Raw genomic sequence first — 17,629 nt, 5'->3', positions numbered from 1 at the left:
AAGAGAAAAAGGCATTAAATTATAGGGCTCAACGCTGTCCAAGGTTTCAGGTATCCACTGAGGGCCGTGGCACATATGCCTGGTGGGTAAGGGGACATTGCTGTACCTTCTTGTTTACTGAAGTGATTTCACGGTGCAGACTGGTAAGTAAGGTTCGCTTTTTAAAAAGCCATCATGCTGTATTTGAGGAAATTTCCTCCCCCCTGAATTCTTTAGTATCTGATCGATTTCTTCAAAACACAGTTGTCTTTTCCTAGTGCACAAAACGGGCATCTTCACACTCCTGAAAACCAAGGTTGGTGAAAGAGTCTTCTTAGACCTACTTCCCCGTGGCAGCTGGAGCCTGAGGGGACTGTCCAGTGTTGATGCCGCAGCCAGGTGGCATGGCCCTGTCAGCTCTGCGTCTCTCATCCATCCTGGGGTCCTAGGCAGATGGGGAAGGGATCCTAGTCATTGTCACAGGTCGACCTTCCTCCCATGTTCTGCCTGAGCGTGGTGGGGAGGACCTCAGAGTGTGAGAGCGGGTCTCACGCTTGTTCAGCCGACGCACAGAGGGCTCCCCCGCAGCCTGAGACCCCTGATCCAGCTGCAGGCAGAGAACTGGGGAACCCGGAGAGCAGGAAAGAAATACATGGACCTAAAGTGACCGGAGTGACCCAGGTCGCCCAGTGCCCAGGACAGTGTGGGACCCCTGCCCTGGAGAGGGGACTCGGCAGCACCGGCAGCAGGGGAGACAGGTCCTGGGAAGAGGCTGGTCCCTCCCACTCAGACTCTGTCCCCAACACAGAAAGAAGGGGAGTGGGGGAGGGGCGGGACCACCTCTACCCTCCTACACACACCTTCAGATCGTCACCCCACCCGGTGACAGTCCTAGGTCCGTGGCATCCGAGGGTTCTCATGGGTGGCCAGGGGAGCTTTGGTCCCCTCTGTGGACGTGAAGAGCTGTTTGAAGATATGAAGCCAAGTTCACTCAGGGCACACAGGAGCGGGCAGCGAGAGGGGGGCTCTGAAGCCGTGCTCTCTGGATCCCATGCTGGGATCTGGGTGGGCCAGGAGGAGGGAGGGCACCACGTACAGGGAGTGACAAAGCACACAAGCCCAGGGGGCTTTATCTGATTCCCCATTATTGCGTCTGAAATAACTGAGACCCCACTTGATGCTCTCACTGTGCTGAGGGTCTCAGAGGACCCGGGCTCCTAGCGCTTCTGCCCGATGCCCTCTGTCTGGCTTCTATATGCTTTGCATGCTGCCAATCCCTGTGGCTCCAACGGAGCCTGTCCTTGAGCTGCCCTTGGGCTACCTGTGAGCCGGATGGCCTGGGTGTGAGCAGACAACCTGGCGGCAGGTCTTTGTGCAGTTGAGGACGAGGGCTGTGTCCACTCCTCTCTCTTGCCTCTGCTCGGGTCCACCCTGACTTGTCCCCAGCTGATGGCCACTGCTCCCCGGGCATCCTGTGGGATGCAGCTGGACACAGACACTCGAGAGGGAAGTGTGGAGAGTGGCAGGCATTGGCAAGCAGTGAGCCTTCCGCATCTGTGGGCTCTGTGTCCTGGGATCCGATGCAGCACAGGTTGAAAGTGTTCAGAGGAAGAGTTGTGTGTGCTGACCATGGACGGGCGTTCCCTTGTCAGTGTTCCTTCAACCTGCAGTGGTCGACTCTAGAGTATCTGCATCATGTTAGGTGCCATCAATCATCTAGAGATGATCTAGTCGGTGGGGGGAGTGCCATGCTGTTTCATAGCAGGGCCTTGGGGGAAAAGAGGGGTGGTACTGCTCGTGGGGTGCAGCCCTCCCTGGAGGTGGTGATGGGCACTGAGACACAGGCCCGCAGGGACGGATTGGCCAGACGAGGGGGAGGGAGGACTCGTGCCCTGTACCCGGGTCATGGGCAGCAGTGACATGCCTTTGGGTACAGCATAAAGGGCTGGGTGACGGGGGTCAACAGAAGCTCAGGTAGGGTCCCCTGTGACCAAGGAGGGACTAGAGAGGACAGACTCAGCAAGGGGTGGAGGCATGAGGAGCGAGGCTCAGGATGGCCTGCTCCTTCTCATTTGAGAAATGGGACGCCTGGGGTCGATTCCTAGGCCGGGAGCACAGGACAGGGGAGGGGCTCCTAGTGGGCCTGGGGCTCCACCATGGGCACAATGACATCACGGTGTCCTAGCAGGGAAGCTGCTAAACAGACCCTTAGATGACCCTTCTGTTTACTGGAATGGAACCACCATATGACCCAGTGGTCCCTCTCCTAGGTTTATACCAAAGGACTTAAAATCAGCATAATATAGTTATGTGATCACATCAATGTTCAGAGCAGCCCAATTCACAGAAGCTGAACTACAGAGCAACCTAGGTGCCCTTCTACAGACGAACAGATAAAGAAACTGAGGTTTCTGTGTGTGTGTGTGTGGGGGGGTATTATGGAATATTACTCAGCCTTAATGAAGAATGAAATTATGGCATTTGCCAGTAAATGGATGGAGCTGGAGAATATCATGCTAAGTGAAATAAGCCAGTCCCAAAGAATCAAAGGCCAAATGTTTTCTCTGATCTGCGGCGAATGCTGACTCACCATAAGGAGGGGAGAACAGAGGGGTTTTGGTAGAGGGGAGTGAAAGGATGGAAGGGGCTGGGGGTAGGAACGATAGCAGAATGAATCAGACATTATTAACCTGTGTGCGTATATGACCACACAACCTGTGCAACTCCACATCTCGTACAACCAGAAGAATGAGAAGTTACACTTCATTTATTTATGATGTGTCAAAATACATTCTACTGTCATGTGTACCTAATTAGAACAAATAAAAAGAATGATATTTCTGTTTTTTGAAACATCCTTTTTATGAATTTGGCGACAGAGTTAAGTCACTGAATGTTTTCCTTAAAAATCACTTTTAGACAGGGTTGGGGACCCAGAGCAGGAGCACAACACTTGCCTAATATGCACGAGGCCTTGGGCCACAGATCCCTAGCACCAGAGAAAAATGACTTTTAGACATATTTTAAAATAAACCTCTGCTTATCTCAAGCAGTTTTGCCTGTGAGATCTCACAAGTTGCATATGCAGGCATCGCTAAGCTGAGATCGTCTGTTAGGATTCCTGGAGTCTAGGAGTCTGTGTGCTCACACTAAGAGCACCCTGCAGGCCTCACCCTTGGCTGTGACCCTGGTCTTTTGGAAATAGATGGATGTGGATCCCAGGCACCACCAGGCCCATTTTCAGTAGTGCTTTTTTATGCTTGGACATTGGGTACTTCTCCGAAAAATGAGGATCCCACAGCATGCACATCTGAACGTCTGAGATTGTTGTTGTTGTTGTGGGTGCTGGGACGGAACCCAGGCTTCTGGAACACCAGGAGACCACTGTCCCGCGAGCCACAGCCCCATGCCCTGTCATTCCGTGTTCACACATCTCTTTTTTTCTCTTGGTTCCTCTGTGTGCTGGGTGTTGTCTAACACAGCAGGAGAAGGGCTCCTGTAACAGTGCATGGGGAGGGGTCCATCAGCGACTGTGGAGTGGGGTCTTCCCTAAGACACGACTCCAGGCATTGCCCTGCCTTCAGAGACCGACACAATCTGCCGAGTATTCCCAAGAGGATTGTGACAGCCGTGTCGTAGCTGCACGACTGTCTCCTGAAGATTTTGACTCAGTGGTCCCGGACAGACTGACAGTCCCCATTTCTCGCAAGCTCCCAGGGGGGCTGAGCACCAGGAAGTGAGCCCTGTTTCTCTTCCCGGGCTTTTAACTCCATGCCTTCTGCGATCAACATCAAAACGGCATGTTTCCCTCCCACAGGTTTGAAAACTGCACAGTGAGTTCAATACTGTGCCCCAAACCAAGGGAGCTCCACCCAGTCTGCCCACCTCTCTGCTGCGGCCTGCCCATCTCGACACCTGGAAGTGGCGGGGTGGTCCCATCACACCCAGGACCTGGGAAGACTAATGAGAGGCGGCACCCAGAGTCCCCCGGTGCCCACGCCTCCTTCTGCATCCCCCTCCCTGCGGGACCCACTGCCCACATATCCTCTTAGGTCTTTGCTTTACCTGTCACCAAAAAAGAGACCTTGCCAGGTAACTCAGAGGGCCTTTCCACTGAGACCAGGCCATTTTGTTGTTGTTGTTTTTAGTTGTTGATGGACATTCGTTTATTTGTTAATTTATATGCGGTGCTGAGAATGGAACCCAGGCCTCACACATGCCAGGGAAGCGCTCTACCACTGAGCCACAACCTCAGCCCCAAGACCAGGGACTTTTGACCTTAAATCTTCTTTTCGTCTCTTCCAGCACGTGGTCAAAGGACCTCGGGCCCCTCCCTAACTTCCAGGAGAGAGACAGGCCTCAAACGGTGCCTTGCACTGCGGCACCCATGCCAGGCGGCTTTCCGGACCAGGCTGTACCCAGGCTCATCAGGGACACAGGCCCTGCCAGGGACAAGGGGAAGAACCACGGGCTAGACCAGGGCCACCGGACACTTCATCTGTGAAGGATCAGATCGCCTCCCATCCCAACTCGCCCCACCTCTGTGCCCAGGGTGATATGGAAGGGAAAGGTTTCCCGTGTTCCAGGAAAGCTCCGTTCACAAGCAGCAGGCATTGACGCGGTTTGGCCCACGTGCTGTAGTTTGCCGACCCCCGCGGCATTTCTCAAACCTTTAACAGCACCGAGATGTCTGTGCCAGGAGGATCCCAGCAGACCACCATGGAGCCTGGGGTTGAGGGGGACGGAAGGGACCCAAGGCCAGCAAGGTCGACCAGGCCACCCTCCTGGGCAACCGCTGTGAGGCAGGATGGTTCTGCAGGACGCCAAGCGCACCCAGAGGGGATGGCAGGGGGCCACAGCATGCACCCTGAGGTGAGAGCCTCAGTGCTGTAGCCACCTGCCCCTGGTCCCAAGCCCTCCTGGGGTAGGACGACCTGAGAACACTGCGGCAGAGCAGTGACGTAGACACTGGGGACACCTCGGAGACAGATGGCATGGGGACAAACCCGAGACCCAGTTTGAGGCGAGGACTGACTGTATTTTGAGAGACTCTGATATTCAGTCATGGATTCGTCTTTCTGTAGGAATTTAATGGCATGGATTGATTTTTTTTCCAGGAGCATGTGCTAGTAAATAAAATAATGGTTGAAAAACCAGTCTAGCTGGCAGGCACAAATCCAGGGGCTCGGGTGGCTGAGGCAGGAGGATTACAAGTTCAAAGCCAGCCTCAGCAACTTAGCAACACCCTGTCTCAGAATTAAACATAAATAAGTAGATAAAGGGCTGGGGATATGGCTGAGTGTTGAAGCAACCCTGGGTCCAATCCCCGGCACCAAATAAACACACACACACACACACACACACACACACACACACACACACACACCTGCCCTGCCCCGCAATGCACCAAAGCCTGTGTTCATCAGCTGTGTGTCCTCCAGCAAATGATATGCCAGGAACCCTTCACGTCTCCTGATCACCCCCGTGTTTTCCTCTGCCTTAGTTCTTGGGGGCCTTTGGCTGGGCCCCTATAAGGAGTGGGAATAGTGAACTAGGGATCTGCAGCTCAGGATCGGCCTGAGAGCAGCTGTTAGGTCAGTGTAAACAGGGCAGGAGCGCTACCCGGACGGCTTCCTACCAGGAAGGGACCTCACCCATGGTTAAACCCCCGTGTCGCTCCGTGTGGGCGAGGGGCGCCCAGCTGGAACACTCTGGGCCTGTCTGGGGGTGTTTCTGGGTGAGGTCAGCATTTGACTCACAGACTAAGAGGGCAGATGGGCCTCCTGCGCGGGGACCTCACTTCATCCATTGAGGCCTCCATGGAGAAAGGGGAGGAAAGGCCGAGGGTTCTGCTCCCTTCTTTCCCGCCTCCTTTTCTGAGCGGAGAAGCTGCATTTCCTCTTGCCACCCTTGGACGGGGGTCCACCTCACCAGCACCCTGGTTCCAGGCCTTTGACGTGAGCCAGACACCACCACGGGCTTCTCTGGGTCTCCTGTGGCTCCGAGGCAGCGGACCTTGGGACTTCTCCTTAACGGAGCCGTCGGGTGGTCAGCCCTCACTCCTTTCTCCTGTGCGTCCTCTCGGTTCTGTGTTTCGGGAGAACCTGGCCAACGGGACGTGATGGGGAAAGATGATCCACAGGTGTGCCTGGCTGGGTCCTGGCTTTCCTCACACCGTGTGGTCCTGTGCTCTGCCCAGGCCTGGGGGCACCAGAGGGGAGGAGAGCAGAGAGGGAGACACGCTGTGGAGGGCACAGGCACCTGCTGCAGGGCTCACGGGGCAGCACGTGGTGGCCGAGCTGTGTGGGAGGCAGTGGGCAGGAAATGGAGAAGGCTGGGCGCTAGGAGGACAGGGAGAAGGCAGCTCCTGTTGGTCACAGTCCTGGGTGCTCAGACACCAGCAGACCAGGCTTGGGTTATGCTGAATGCCCTTCCGTGATCTGGGCACAGCACCTGTGAGCCGTAGGAATCAGCACCCAGTCCATGAACAAGGGCCCTTTCCTTAGACCACAGCGCAGCCACCACTCCATGGACCAAATGCTGAAGCCTTCATACGCAGCATAGAGTGGAAACTTCCAGAATGGTGAACAGCTTGGTGAGCAGGTCAGTGTGGGCCGGCACTCCAAATGTGGTGTCCTGGGAAAGGAGAGGTCGGGACTGCCTTTGTATCTTTGCTCAACAAACTCACTCAATCTTAGAGATAGCTGTGTGCAAACCAGGAACAAGGGGGCTTCCCGATCACCATGAAGTCCTGGCTTTACTTGGAAGGAGAGGGTGTCCCCACAAAGGGATGGGGAGACTGATTCCCCGGAAGAAGAGCTGATTGGTCTTTGCATGTCTGATCAGCGTGGCTGGAAAGTGCACGTGAGGTCCCCTGGCCCCAGCTCTGGCTGCCAGCAGGGGCTACCTTGGCTCCCTCCTCAGTGCCATCCTGAATCCTCACACCCATGACGTCACTGGCATCCTTGTTCTCTGAAGCCACCTGCTGTGGCCTGAATGTATCTCCCCCACCCCCAAATTCAGGTGTTGAAATCTAACCCCCAGCATGAGAGTGTGAGCAGGTGGAGGCTTGGGAGCTCCTCAAGTGGAGGGTGGAGGCCCACAGGTGGGATCAGTGTCCACGCAGAGGAAGCCCCAGAGCGGCCTGGTCTCTTCCGTCATGAGAAGACTCCGTGAGAAGGCGCCATCTGTGAATCAGGAGGCAGATTCTCACCTGATGTGGAGCATGCTGACACCTGGTTCTTAGGTTTCTCAGCTTCCAGGACTGTGAGAAACGCCTTCCCATTGTTCTGCTCTAGCAGCAGGAACAGACTGACCTCCCCTCCTGCCCTCTCCAGGCCTCCAGCCAGGGACCCTTCTGTGCTTTTGTGGGTCCACATAATTGACTGGACTTGCCCGGATGACCCAGGACAATCCCCCTATTTCCAAGTCCCTGCCCCGGTTACACCTACTGAGTCTCTTCTGCCACCCAATAGAACACATTGCAGGTCCCAGGTCCCAGGGCGTGGGCGTCTTTGGGGCATGCCACCTGAGACGGGGAGAGAGAGCCTTTGATGGGGACAGGGAGCCCAAACGGCCACAGGACCTCCCACTGCAGGGGGAGGAGGCCCTCCACGGAGCCTGCTCTCCAGATGTGACTGGGGAACTGTGACCAAGGGCGCTTGTTTTGATTTGTGCTGTCCCTGAAGAAAGGACATAATGGGATGGATTTTTCAGTGAAAATACCACTAAGACCAGGGGATGGATCCCTAGTGCACCATGTCTTCAGAAAAATGGTCATTTTGAGATGACGGGCACCTTTCCTTAAGATACCCTAGAAACCCAGGGTGACATCGCGGATCTGCCAGGACTCCCGAGGGGACCTTCTGTGTGAAGAGGAGCGAGAGGGCCCACCCGGGGAGCGTCCCAGTCTCCAGGGTGTTCGTATTGATAAGATTCACTTTAAAAAGGCCCCAAACCCACAAGCTCCACGTGTGGTCAAACTGCTGCCGAGAGCAGGGGTGACGTACGAGGCGAAGGAAACAGAAGGCTTGTGGTTCCGTCGCGGGTTTCAGGATGAGTGATGATATTTCTCCAGAAAAACTGCGATCCGTTACGCCATCACGGTGGACAGCTTCAGGGCCACCGTGGCCCGGCGCCTGACTTCAGGGATGGGTGTGTGTGTGTGTGTGTGTGTTTGGGGGTATCTTCCAGTTATCCACTGCAGGCTGGGGGTGCAACTCCGTGGTTGAGGGCTTGCCTAGCATGTGGGCTCCATTTCCAGTCCTCCTCCCCCAAAGACACCCCGTTATCCGCGGCTGTGCAATAAATTGCCCAAGACGGAGTGACGTACCGACACCGTTTCATTGTTCTGAGTCCCGTGGGTTTTGTGGGACTAGTCAGAGAACGCTGCTGGTCCCCCTTGGGATCCCTCCTGTTGGTGGTTCAGTGGCAACAGGCTGATCACCAGGGACATGCTGTGCCCCTTTCCCTCTGCAGTCCTAAGGCCTCTCTGGGGAGTCTCTAGCCGTAGACCGACTTTTCACGTCAGGAGTCGTCAAGAGCCAGCTATTTGAGCTTTGTAGGCCATGTGGTCTTGTCACCCACGTTTCTGTCTCTCTCGTTGTGACATAGCACAGACAGTGCAAGAAGACGGTCACGGCCGGCCTCGATGACACTTTATTCACAACAACAGGCAGTGGGCTAGATTTGGCCTGCTTCCAGGGTGGCTCCAGAGCCTCAAGGGCACAAGAGCAGTCACCCCCTCTGTGAGCATCCAGCACAGTCCAGGCACGGCGTCACCGGCCACACTCGGCTGGCTAAAGTAGGTCACAGGTTCACTCCAGATGCAACACTGGGGGAGCAGGGGACGGGTGTGGGGGAGGAAAGCATTTCCTCCACCCTCTTAGGTTCCGCGTCTGGGACCCTGTCAATTAAATGGCAAGAGATAAACCAGAGAGGATTTTATTTGAAGTTAATATTTATCAACAAATATTTATTGAAAAACTAAATCACATTTGATGTTAATAGTTTAATTTCACTTATGCAGAGATATCACAGAAAAAGAAATGAAAACCCCAGGAAGCAGTTAGATCTGACACCTTCTTGACCATTTTAACAAAGTGGAATATTCTGGGATGGCAATCCTGACCCCCATCAGCAGTTCCAGAGAAGGGGTTATGAGGATTTGGGGGTTCACGGGGCTGTCCCTGGGGAAACACTCCTACGGGGGAGTGAGAGGTATCAGGTTCCACTTTGGCTCTTGCATTGGTCTTGAAGGAGACATTAGGGCCTGCATTCTTATTCCAACCAAGGAACAGAATTCACCTTTTGAAGTGGGCATTTTACAAGCTTGAGGTACCTTTCGCTCGTGAGCTGCTAGGATGCCAGGACCAGGGCTCAGCTGCTTTCCGCTTCTGCTGCTCCACGGAGGAGGAGCAGAGCCTCATTCCCAGGAGTCGGTGGAGGGACACCCGTCACCTCTCTTCCATTATTTTTACTTCTGAATACAGAGACCAGAGATGCCGTGTGACAGTGAGGAGGCAGGGACGTAGTTCCCGGCCAATGTGAAACGCGCCACGCTGGGGTTGGCCTGGCTTTGCAGCCTGCGTTACCCAGGGGCCCAGGGCGACCGCCTCCGTGAAGGTGGGCTTCAGCACCTGCAGGCAGAGCATCACCTGGGATGCAGCTTCTCCTGCCCACCCAGGACACGGCCTGGAACCTCCTCCATATTCCACAGGAGCCTGGAACTTCGGTGACAACCGAGTAACAGGAGGCCGTTGTCTTGGATGAGGCTCCTGCCCTGCGCCCCCTCAGACCAGTCAAAAAGTCAAAATGGAGTCCCTCCTGCTAACGTTCCCTGTCACCAGGCGGAAACTACGCTGTTCTCTGGCTTTCCAAGAACTCAGGATCAGAGAGGTAACAGCCAAATTCCCCAGCCCAGCCGTTCCAGTTGGCATGATACCGAAGTTCTCTCTGCCTTAATCCTCACACGAAAATCCGCCTGAAACAACCTGATGTGGACAAACCAGTTATGTTCCTATTGTTCTCCCCCGTCCCTGCCTTGCCAGGCAAGTAATTTTGAAATGAAGATTCCATCTCCTGAGTTTCCTTTTTCTTTTTTTAATTTTTGTTTCTTTCTCCTCTTTTCTATCTATAAAACCAAACTCTTCGACACAACGCATCATCAGGACTGTATTTTGCAGAACGAAGCATGGCTTGATTCTAGAATTGAAAATAAGCCAATTAAGATCTTTCATCCGTGGTGGTACTTTTGTCCTTGGGGTCTTCTTGCTTTCTCCTGTTTATTCTAGGCCTGAAAGGCCCCCCTACACACCCCGCAACTCCCTTCCTCATGAAGGCGATCTTGCAGATCCCAATGCGAATCCCCTCCTCAGGAAGCCCTTCCCCATTCTCTTTAGTTGGATCAATTGCTTCTTCCTGGAAGGAAGACAGGAAGAAGGAAGGAAGGAAGGAAGGAAGGAAGGCGTACTGTGATGTTTCCTGGGACTGTTTCCTGGATGCCCCATGAACACATTTCCATGTGAACTTGCTAGAACACTCTGACTTTCACAGAGTCCATAAAACATAACTGAAAATTAAAAGTGATGTTCTCTGATCCTAATGATTCATCTTTTGCCTGGTGAGCAATGCTGAACCTGGAAGAACCGTTTTTGAAATATGTCCCCAAGTTGTTTGTTATTTCTATTTAGGACGTGTGTGTGTGTGTGTGTGTGTGTGTGTGTGTGTGTGTGTGTGTGACCTGTAAACCATCAAGTCAGCATCAAAGGGTGCCTGTACCCACTGCTCTTCAATTTCTCAAAAAAACTTTCTCAATGGATCATTGAAAAGTTCTCCAAGCTTAAAAAAAAAAGATTCAGAAAGGCAGAGGGCCAGGAGCAGTGTGGCCTCCTCTTGCAGGTGGTAAATGACCCTTTTACGTGGGACGAGAGTGCACCTGTGTCCTTCCTCATCCTGTTCTGTCAGTTTGGTTTTGTCTGTGATGAAGTTTGACCAAAGCTGCCTTCGTCTCTGCCCTGAGCTGGTGCCTGGGCTGAAGCAGAGGCCACCCAGGCACAGAAGGGACTCAGGGCTCTCCCGGATGGAGGGACATCTGCCTCCAGGCTCCTATATCATCCCCAGGCTGGGGAGGGCAGGGGTAAATATGCCCTAGTGGCAGCAATGTTCCCTTCCTGCAAAGACTCAGGCACCCCATGGGTCTTAGGTCATAGGACTCTCTGAATGGAGGGACACCACAAAGGGTCCCTGTCCTTGGAGGGCACAGCCTGAACACACATGGCCTTTCCCACGGAGCCACTGCTCCCTGGGCACACCCTCTATGTCCACTCACCTTCTGCATATGCCTTCTCTTGTTCCACCAGATGCAGCCAGAGGATGCAGGCTGCATCCCTGGAGGTTTTCCTGCACACGGGGACAATTCTGGAGGATTTCCTGCACACAGGGACAGCGCTCCCAGAAGCCCCCGGGCCCGAGGTGGCTGCACGCGTGGTTTGCGGACATGGTAGGCGACCTGTCACAGTGAGTTTTTCAAAATGTCATTAGGACCCACAAGTGGGACATGATGTAGTGAGCTGGGCATGGTGGCAGATACCTGTAATCCCAGATGCTTGGAAGACTGAGGCAGGAAGATCGTGAGTTCAAAGCCAGCCTCAGCAACTTAGCAAAATCCTGTTTCTAAATAAAAAATAAAGAGGGCCGGGGATGTGGCTTAGAGGTGGAGCACCCTTGGGTTCAATCCCTGATACAAAAAAAAAAAAAAAAAAAAATTAACATATTGAGATGTAACTGGCATTTAAAACAAAATGGAGCAAATTTTAAAAAGTAGCGTACGTATGGTAAGCTTTTTACCTTCTAAGGTGCCCCTTTCTCCCTCATCCTGTTCACCTTACTCTATCACAGTGCACCTGATCGGGACCCATCCTGCCGTGGGACTCAGGCATCTCCAGATGCTCTGCTCTCGCTGTCTTTGATGGCTGGCTTTCTTTCTGTTTCTTCCTCCTGGATCCTCACATTAGCAAACTGCTGGGATCTCAGCTCTCCTTTGCCTGCTGATCCTAGTGACACGGACAGTTGACCCCCACTCATCTCTTGGTTGGCATCCCACCTTCCTCCTTCTCTGAAGTTCCAGATCATATATGAAACATGTATGCTGTAGGTGCTACACAGACGTGTGTCTATGTGTGGACCTCAGCTCCCGGGTGTTCTAGGTGTCAGGCCTGGGTGTCTCGATACATCACATCTTACTCTGCTCACCGCCTTTTCGTTCCTCGATGCTGTTGTTTGTAGCACAGGAGTTTGTGGTGGGGCAAGCTCCAGTCTGTACTTTTTCCTCTCTCATTGCTGTGCTTCTGTGATAGCTAAGAAGTGATTGTCTGACCCACCATCACGAAGATTTGCTCCTACAGGGTTTCCAGAGTCTTGTGGCTTGGGTTCTCCCCCTTGTTAGATGATCCGCTTTGCGTTGCCTTTGTAAACGGGGGAGGTAGGAGCTCCACTTGGTTCTGATCACCCTGCGACACCTGCAGTGGGTTGTCCTGATGCTCTCGTTGGAAACCCTTTGACGATACCTGAGAAGACTCTCCATTCTATCTCATGAAGTGACTTGTCGCTCTTCGTACCAGTACTCATTCTCTTGGTTACCGTAGCTTTTGAGAAAGGCATGAAATAGCCAAGGTTGTATTAGTTGTTGCATCTAAAAGTTCAAAGGAAATTAGATAGAGAACAATCAGAGAAGTGGGTCTCTCCTATCTAGAGAACCAGCTGTCAGTAATCCCCAGGACTTGAGACCCCAGGGGTCACTCTGTGTCTTGTCACCACGCCCACTTACCACCCACTGGCCACGAGGGAGGCTCCGTGCTGGGAAACTCTGGGACCAGAGCTGGAAGGCTGCCTGGGTCTAGGCCTCTGCTTTCCACTGCTTCCTTCTGAACTAACACTGACCTGCAGGAGTCCCTGGGAGGCGCCAGGCACATTGTCCTGGTCAAACACTTCTTCCATGTGGTTAAATAGACGTGACATAAAACTTGCCATTTGAATCATTTGAAGCATACAAAGCAGTGGCCCTGAGTACATGTTATTTCATTGTTACTCCATTACCATGTTTCTCCAGCACTTTCCATCTTCTCAAACTGAAGCTCTGCTCCTATTAAACACCAACTCCCCGTCTCTCCCCCAGTCCCTGGTACTCACCATTTTATTTTCTGTCTCTATAGATCTAACTACTCTAGTTATCTCATTTAAATGGAATCACACAGCGTTTCTCCTACTGTGACTAGTTTCATTCACTTACAGCAGTATCTTCCACGTTCAATCTGCCTTGTGGCATCCATCCAAGTTCCAATCCCTTTTTCAAGACTGAATAATATTCCATGTATGTCTATGTCACACTTCATTTATCCACTCATTGGTCGATGGGCATGTTTTATTTCCACTTCTTGGCTATTGTGAATGATACTGCTATGAGGCGGAGTGTGCAAATAGTTGCTCAAGTCCTTGCTTTCAGTTCTTAGCTGGATCATGTGGTAAATTCTATGCTTATTTTTTTGAAGGAATTCTCAGAGTTTTAAAATGTCACTTTTGAAAATGATTTCAGAACTGACAGTGTTACTTTGGGTTGCACTCAACAGAAGAAATTTTTGTCTTCCTGAGGCTAGTTTTTCTGTCTAAAATAAATAAATAAATAAATAAGCAATTTGGGTGAAGCAGGTCGGGCTAACTTGGAGAATGTGACAGTGGAACAAAATCTACTTTTTGTGGTCTGCTTCCTAGTTAAAGAAGCAGTGCTTCCTCTGTGAGGCCGTTAATTCCAATAAAAATGATCACCAGGAGTGAGAGGAAGACAGGCCTAAGAACCAGAGTAAGCCCCACCGCAGGCTCTGAGGTCATCTGCAGGACACAGTATCCAGAGCCTTCACCCAGCACTGGGTGGCACAGAGTGGTGCTCAGCAGGTGCCGGCTTCTGTTCCATGTTATTGCTGAAGGAGGAAGGCACAGGCCTAGGAATTTGGGGGCAGGGACCTATTTTGTTAGTGGTAACAGCTGGAGATGCCAGAGGCTGTCATGAGGGTCCTGAATCCAGGTTGGATGTCAAGGGCCAGGCACCAAGATGGCCCCATGGCTTGTTGTCTATGTATGACCAAGAGACTTGTTAAAACCCAAAGATGAACATGGCTGTGGACAGAGACATATGGAGCCCCTCTCTCTTTTGTCCCCTCCCTTCCTTCCTTTCTCTCCTCTCCATCTCTTCCTTCCTTTCTTCCTTGTGAATAGTACTTACTGAGTTTTCTGAGTACTGAGTGTTTAGTACGTGCCCAGCTTGCCAGCTTGTGACATGTCATTGAAGAACTAAATAAAAATCCTGCCTTTAAGGAGCTTTTATCTTGTGAAGTAAACCTCAGAAGTCCAGGGAATTTGATCTTCTATTTTACTGATGATACGAACATATGTTAAGAAAACTTAAGGGCTTTTGCTAAAATAAACAACAGAATTGAAATACAGAAAGAAGTGGCTGGAAACAAATTCAGCATGCCGGAAAAAAATGAGATCTTTTCTTTTTAAATAACAACTAGTTTTTTCATGAGAATAAAATATCTCCCCAAACATAAAATTTCTAAAAACGTCTCTTTTCACCCAAAATATGCAAAACACACCAGAAGAAAGATATAAAATATCTTTGTAGGGTGTAAACTAGTTACTGAATACATGGACAGGCATCCTGGGCTTATGAAGAGTAGTGCTTAGAGCCTAAAAACACAAATCCTTGATAAATACATGTGCAAACATCTTGTATCTAATTAAATTTTACATTTATTATTTATATTTATAATGTACTGAAAACATTAATAATTTTTATATATTTATTTTACAGAGGTGATGCAATTCCCAGTATGATTTTAATAGGTTTTATTTGAATTAGCAGAAAGTATTTTAAATTTATTAAAGAAAAATAAATATGTAAAAATTGCTAAGAAAATTTTAGACAAGGAATATAGAGTTGGGTATCTTGCGCTATCTAAAGTAAAACAATATAATAAGGTAAAACAATGTAATGTAAGATAATATAAAATATGATAGAAACAATATAATACTACTGTCACCCAACAGAATAGAATTGGCAGGAAAACATGAAACCAAGCAGTTGACTTGAGATAGGTCCAAATGTATACAGAAATTTAATATATGTTCAAAACAATACTGTAAAAAATGTTTTATTGTGTACATTTGTGGTTTACCAAATGATGCTATGGGATACATATAAAAAGTAAAATGGTTACAGTAGTGAAGCCGATTAACACAGAGTCTCACATAATTACTTTCTGGACATGAGCAGTAAAATCTACTTATTTAGCAAAAATAAGTACAATTTTAGTTTAAAAAGATCATGCATCAAAAGCAACATTTTATCTAGCTGGCACGCAGTGGGAAGACACCTGGCATTCGACATGTGTATTGTTGATTCTGATTTGTCCACGCACACACACACACACACACCCCTCTTCTAAATCGGGGCGAGGGTCAGGGTTGGGGACTCTGGGGGTCTCACGTAAATAGAATCATTCAGTGTTTTTTTTTTGAGTATTGACTTACTCCATTTAGCACAATATCATCAAGGGTCAGTCGTATTGTAATATATGTCAGAATTTCTTTCCTTTTTAAAGACAAATCATATTTCACTGTTACGTCCGTACTACATTTTATCTATCAGCTCTGCTGACATAAAGTTGATTTTAATAATGGACTTTGTTTAATCCTGTAAACCCCACATATCATGATTCCAATGTGCAATCAGTGTAACAAGGTGCTTTTGTACCCAAGCTTTGGGGTCTGTGTGCACTTTATACCTGGAACATGTCTCCGGTCAGAATCAGCCAGTTCAGCTGTGCCGTGGCCATCTGTGGCTGGGGACTACCACTTTGGACAGCCGAGGTTCTAGATTGCCCAGAATCAGCACTGCCTCCTGGGGGTGACGTCAGTGTCCTTGTGAGAGTGGTCTCCTGGTGGGCACTTCCTGATAACACAGGCAGTGTGGCTGTGGCACCTACTATGCGGTCAGGGTGGGCAGAGTGATCGGCATGTGACCTACCTGGCCGACACCTGCACCATCCTGGTGGCCCATGTGCCTGGGGGTCAGAGGCCCCTGGCAGCATCTGGAAGGCGGGGGTGAGGGGAAACTGTGGTTTTTGCTGGCCAACATGGGTGCAGACCACCTTGTCCACGTGTTGCCTTCCGGGGGGAGAGGGGAGGGGCAGCTGGCTTCCGAACGGTGTCCCAAGCCCTGGCGATGCCTCTTGTGCATCCTCCTGAAGGGGCTCAAGCAGGTTCTGTTTGTTTGTTGTTTTCAGGTGAACAAGGATGGATACCGCGATGGACTGGAAACCACCTGTTGCTACATATCTCACACCCAGTGAGCCGTTCTGTGAAAACACTGGCCAGACAACGACATTCCCCGCAACCTGCCTATTGTGGTTGAGGATCTTGGACGCACAACTAAAATGTGCCTCCTTGGCTTGGCAAGCCTTTGCCACCAAATTGTTAATAAACGTAATAACAAGTAAATACATTTCTGCTTAGCTTTCTCTAGGCAGCTTCTCCAGTTACACGACGTACCAAATATTAGGTCATAATTGAATTTTGTAGTAATTCGGGAGGAAAGAAGAGCTTGGGGAAGAGTCTATAACTCAAGCCAACTTGGAGAATTGATGAAAGAGATGGAAAGGAAATTGATCATGGCTTTAAAAGGACATTCATTTTATGGAATATGTTTAAAGGATAATTTCCCATATAGATTATAAAGCAATTGAGGAAACTGGTCCATAAATATTTTAGTAATAAATTCTTTAAGAATAAATTATCGTCTGGGCCTCCCTCCCCCCCGGCTGTCAGTCACTGCAGCGAGTTGTCTTGATGTATTATTTAAATGTGATCCACATTTGTCAAGCCCGTGTGTTTCAAGGACTGTGTTGGAGTCTCTTGAGAGATAAGCGCATGCTACGCAGTCCTGTAAATGCGATATTTATGCTAATGCACACCCCGAGAACCCAGTTGGGACATCCCCTTGGACACGGTGGGGATGAGTCTCAGCATAGCTGCATTTGACAATGATTTCTGCTGAACTGAGTTAGGACGGAGGAATAAGGCACTCATCTTTCTGCCCTGATGACTGTGCCCCCAAGACAGATACACATACATACAGGACCAAGTGCACGTCGTACAGCCTTACACACATTACTCACCTACAGATATACACATATTCACGCACACCTGTACACAGGTACGTCTTCATACAAGACATGAACACACATACACACGTAGAAATACCTGCGTGCATACTTGCCTCCGTATGTATAGACACAGAAATATTGTGCCACTTCTCATGGGGCCACACCCCAATAAATCCATAGTATAGTACATCGAAAATATCCAAAGTCAAAAGTGCACTCACTACCATGAACCTACCGAACACCACAGCTCCGCCTTGCCTGCCTTGAACTTGCTCAGGATTCTTAGCCTACAGTTGATCCAGACAATCTACCACAAAGCCCACTCTAGAGTGTGGAGGACCTCCTATGATTTCTCAGATGACTGTCCTAAAAGTGGAAAACAGAATGGTCTTGTGGGTACACCTTCGTCAAAAAACGGTTAAGGAGAGCGA

The 17,629-nt window shown here is 50.3% G+C and overlaps 1 long non-coding RNA gene across 1 annotated transcript in view; it reads left to right on the top strand.

Annotated features, from left to right (window-relative positions):
* LOC144370071 (uncharacterized) overlaps positions 1 to 16,533 on the top strand; it is a 29,616-nt gene extending 13,083 nt beyond the window's left edge. The window contains exons 2-3 of the long non-coding RNA XR_013430007.1: positions 11,340 to 11,496; positions 16,320 to 16,533. This is a non-coding gene — a long non-coding RNA (uncharacterized LOC144370071). The remainder of the gene's footprint in view (positions 1 to 11,339; positions 11,497 to 16,319) is intronic.
* The last annotated feature ends 1,096 nt before the right edge of the window (positions 16,534 to 17,629 follow it).

The sequence above is a fragment of the Ictidomys tridecemlineatus genome, chromosome 13 (assembly GCF_052094955.1).
Source record: "Ictidomys tridecemlineatus isolate mIctTri1 chromosome 13, mIctTri1.hap1, whole genome shotgun sequence".
In the NCBI taxonomy this organism is placed as follows: Eukaryota; Metazoa; Chordata; class Mammalia; order Rodentia; family Sciuridae; genus Ictidomys; species Ictidomys tridecemlineatus.
Note: the sequence above shows the minus strand (reverse complement) of the source record. Positions and strands in the feature narration are given on the sequence as shown.